Source organism: Schistocerca americana, chromosome 5 (assembly GCF_021461395.2).
Source record: "Schistocerca americana isolate TAMUIC-IGC-003095 chromosome 5, iqSchAmer2.1, whole genome shotgun sequence".
NCBI classification, from domain to species: domain Eukaryota; kingdom Metazoa; phylum Arthropoda; class Insecta; order Orthoptera; family Acrididae; genus Schistocerca; species Schistocerca americana.
The window spans coordinates 426,587,402-426,592,465 of record NC_060123.1 but is presented as its reverse complement, the minus strand read 5'-3'; the positions used below and the strand labels follow the sequence as shown (position 1 = coordinate 426,592,465).

The window sequence follows — 5,064 nt, the reverse complement described above, 5'->3', positions numbered from 1 at the left end:
CTCTGAGCTGCAGGGTGCAACTGCGAGCGGTGACGCTGCTACGTCTGTTGTTAGGGTAACGTTTAACGACTTTAAGAATCTATTTGGATAAAGAGTTCGACAATGTAAAATGGTGCAACACGTTCAAAATAATAAGAAAATTAAAACTATAGGGGTAGACGGGTAATTTACAACATGTACATGTACATCTACAGCTACATGCATACTCCACAAGCCATCGTACGGTGCGTGGCGAAGGATACCCTGTACAACAGCCAAGTGCGAATAATAAGAGAGGAAGACCAAGAACGAAGAACTCGGATTAAAAAGGGCGTAAGACAGGGACGTAGTCTTTCCCCCCTGCTGTTCAGTCTAACATCGAAGAAGCAATGAAGGAAAAGAAAAAGACAGTGAAGAAAAATTACACGATCTGCTCAGTGGAATTTCAAGTCTAATAAATACAGAATGTGGACTGAAAGCAAATCGAAGAAAGATGAAAGTAATGAGAAGTAGCAGAAATGAAAAACTTAAGATCTGGTCTGGGGATCACGTACAAGAGGAAGTCAAGGAATTCCCCTATCCTGGCAGAAAAGTAATCAGTAATGAACGGACCAAGGAGGACGTCAAAAGCAGATTAGCACTGACATAGGTCTTAATTTGAGAAAGAAATTTCTGAGAATGTGTGTTTGGAGCACAGCATTGTATGATAGTCAAACATGGACTGTAGGGAAACAGGAACGGTAAAGAATTGAAGCATTTGAGATGTGGGGCTATAGACAAATGTTGAAAATTAGTTGGACTGATAAGGTAAGGAATGAGAAGGTTCTGCACAGAATCGGAAAGGCGTATATCGAAAACACTGGAAAGAAGAAGAGCCAGGACGATTGGACATCTGTTAAAACATCAGGGAATAACTTTAATGGTACTACAGCGAGCTGTAGAGGGTAAAAACTGTAGAGGAGGACAGAGACTGGAATACATCCAGCAAATAATGGAGGACGTAGGTCGCAGCTACTTCTCCGAGAATGCCGCAGCAGGGTAGCAGCCTATCTCCAATGTTATTCAGTCATTACATCGAGGAAGCCGTGGCGGAAACCAATGAGACATTTGGGAATGGAATTAAAGTTTGGGAAACAAAATGAAAATTTTAAAGTTGGTGGATGTCATTTTGATCCTGTCAGAGAGGGCAACGTACATGCAACAGCACACTCAGCACACCGTTTTCAGACCATGAGTGGCGTACCGGGACCATCCGACCGCCGTGTCATCCTCAAGGGAGGATGCAGATAGGAGGGGCGTGGGGTCAGCACACCACTCTTCCAGTCGTTAGGATGGTATTCTTGATCAAAGTCGCTACTATTCGGTCGAGTAGCTCCTCAATTGGCATCACGAGGTTGAGTGCACCCCGAAAAATGGCAACAGCACAAGGCGGCCTGGATGGTCACTCATCCAAGTGCCGACCACGCCCGACAGCGCTTAACTTCGGTGATCTAACGGGAACCGGTGTATTCACTGCGGCAAGGCAGTTGCCATACATGCAACAGCAGTTGAACTGAAACAATTTTACTTTCAAAAAAAAAAAAAAAAAACGTTTCAAATGGCTCTGAGCACTATGGGACTTAACATCTGAGGTCATCAGTCCCCTAGAACTTAGAACTACTTAAACCTAACTAATCTAAGGATATCACACACATCCATGCCTGAGGCAGGATTCGAACCTGCGACCGTATCGGTCCCCCGGTTCCAGACTGAAACGCCTAGAACCGCACGGCCACACCGGCCGGCGATTTTACTTTCCATCGTTGATAAAATCGTGCGAATGCGGTCGTATGCTTGAATAGGGGTGAGAATGAATTTGCCTTAGAGTGAAATTTAATGATATTCAATTTTATTTTAACATAAATGATTTCAAAACTTCTAGCCTTATCTTCAGATGTACCTCATTAAAGAACTGCACTAAGTCAGCGTATCCATAATACAAATGAAGAGTGGACTTTTGTTGTTTCAAATTAAATATTTGATAGGATGAGAAAGAGAATTCATTCCATACTCTTTCATATCTCACATAATTGCCAGAAGGATCAGAAATTAATATATCTATTAATTACATAATGCCTTAGTATCAAAAAAATTAGGTAGGTATTCTGATACCACAGTATCATGCTGTCCACCTCGTCACAGAAAATTAAGCAAATGAGAATAAATAATTTATTAGAAACGTTCTAAGTTCCATACCAGGAAACTGATTGGTTTTGAGTGCCAATAAGGAAGCTTTTGTTTCAAGTGCCATTAATACAGAGACATTACGTTTCATTTATGATAATACAAGTAGTGAAATACAGCATTTGTATTTTAAGAAGGAAAACAGTAGTGAAAAAATACCATTTCACATTTTTTTAAAAGGATAGTAACTTAATTTAAGAAATAAATCTTTCAGTGATGATGGGTTCAGCTGCTTCAAAGTTTACTGTAACAACTTTTATACAACTCTTTGTGATGGACCAGTATGAAGCACTTTGATCATATTGCAGTTGTGGATCTTAACACACCCGCACAATGTTTTCGCACCATTTGTAAAATCAAATATGTCAGTTCTTATCACTGGAATTACGTACGTAGAATGGGCTCATAGCGTTAGCTGATTTACGTGTCTTGTGTAAAAGTTGGGGAACAAAGTCTTTCGTTAAATTCATTCTTACTCTCAAGGAATGGATATGCTGCGGTTACAGTCTTTATTCCGAATACTGGTATGATGCAGCTCTTCATGTTGATCTACCCCGTGCAAACATCTTCGTGACCGAATAACTTCTGCAACCAGTGTCCATTTGAACCTGCTTACTGTATTCGTCTCTTGGTCTCCCTCTACAATTTTTACGCCTGCCCTTTCTTACTGCCTCAGGATGTCTACTACCATCGTGTCCTTTCTTTTGATCAAGGTACGCTATGCATCTCTTTTCTCCTCAGTTCGATTGAGTATTTCCTCGTTAGTTATACGGTGTATCCATTCCATTCTTGAGTATTCAGTAGTACCACATTTCAAAAGCTCCTGTTATTTTCCTTCTTCTTTTAGATCGTTCCTTTGACTGGTACTTGGTCGTCATTCAAAATTTCACTTGTATCTGAAACATAAAAATGTTGTATTTTTATTTCTAGGTGATCTCATTAAAATAATTTATGTAACTAAACGAAATATTTTCATGTTAGGATGAAAATATGTTGTAAATGTAAACCTAACGTGAATATGCTTTTCTGATATGGTCCTACAACATACCAAGTGATTTGTTTCCCAATTTTCAGGTTAGAAGTCCGCGTTTAATATGATTAACCGGCTATACTCCTTTACTGATACTCGGTTGGATTTCCTTCCCAGCAACACAGTTACGCTGCCAGTGTAATCAGTCAGGATGTCTGTCACCGTCAGTAATTCATTAAAAATCTCAGTTAGGTTGTCTTCCATTACGTCCCAGAACCTCGTGAGTGAACAGTTTCTTTATGTGTTGGTTGTGATGCGCTGATAGTGCAGTTCATGCTCCCACGCACTATATCCAAGAGCCTACTTTCTCTGCAGCAAGTTCGTGGTGTAAGATTTTATAGTGGTTTAAAATTATAATTATTATTTATAATAATTATTATTATTATTTATAATAATTATTATTTATAATTATTATTATATAATTATTTGAGACTTCTGACGTTTGGCTCACCGGAGGGGATATGACGCCTTTGCCCAGTTAACACCAATGGCGAGCCGGTTTTACCTAGCATGCCACCAGCAGTTCCGTTGGTAACGCGCCCCTGATGCCACGCCATGGATAAAGAGTCATGCATTAGAGACACCTACGTTCATTAGCTCTAATTGTAAAGTGACATTTTCTGCCCTTTAAATACGTCTCAGGTATTGTGAACGAATGTTTCGTGTGGCGCTGCATTAATAATAACAATACAGTGCGTCAGAACAAGAGATTCGCAGTAAAAGTGGTCGTCCACGAAAGCGTCCACAGGCTTTGAAAATTATGTTCTGCAGCAAAATAATTCAACAAGAGTTACGAACAACGCGCAATATCACTCGGTTGTGATGGGTAAAACTCCAACAATGCAGAGGAGGAAAGCGGCTATTTTTCTCTGGGTACAAGGAAATGTTCTATTGGATAAAGTTGAATCTATCTTGTGTAAGGGGAAGTTAATGAAACTTTTAGTACTGTACAAGCCAAAAACTCCAAGCAACCATGTCGACAAACTGGCTAAGTCTGAAAAGCATAGTTTAATCAGGCTTCATACGTAGAATATCCATTTAAATCCGACTGAGAATATATAGGCCTAGGTAAAGAACAACAAGAAATTTACGCTCAGTGAGGCTGAAATGCTGACAGAGGAAGTCATTACAACTGTTAAATCACAGGATTAGTCTCAAGGTATCAGCCATACCAAAAATGTAGTTGAGCGACATGAATTCATGAAGGATTGTGCCGAGTTTTCAATAATACGTTACTTCTGTTGTTGCTTTGTTAACATCTGCTTCTTTTGCCTAAACACAGCAGAGTTTACAGATAAACATCTCACTAATGCAGTTGAAATTTCCTCAGAATCTTAAAACAGCGTATTATTGAACTAGCAGCTGAGGGTGAGACACATTAATAGCTATGAGGAAGCCCATTCTCAGTACATGAATAAATGTGCAGCTTCTTCATTTATATTGTTGCAAAACCCACAGCAATTCTTACTCCACAGGCTATTGATGGTCCTTACAAATTGCATTGTTTCATTTATAAAACGTCTGTAGTTGCTTGAATATCGCGATAATCACGGAAGTTTCACATATTAATCATTAGGTAAAATACTCTCCTCGAGATAGGAGGGATTTATGAACATTTCTCTCTGGATGTTTCACTGGTGTGTGCGTTTGTGACGGAGATCTTTGCATACATTCTATTTTCTCTACATTGGGGATAATTTGTGATAAAAGAATAATTCAATACGTTATCTAGATTTCATTGCAGCAGCATATGACCTAACACACTCCAAATGCAAATTAATAGCGATCCCTGTTTTTCACTGCTAATTTTAAGAATATATTGCAGTAATTCA

The 5,064-nt window shown here is 39.3% G+C and overlaps 1 pseudogene; it reads right to left on the bottom strand.

Moving 5' to 3' along the window:
* Positions 1-1,392: 1,392 nt before the first annotated feature.
* LOC124617290 lies at positions 1,393-1,510 on the bottom strand (annotated as a pseudogene).
* Between the last annotated feature and the right edge of the window lie 3,554 nt (positions 1,511-5,064).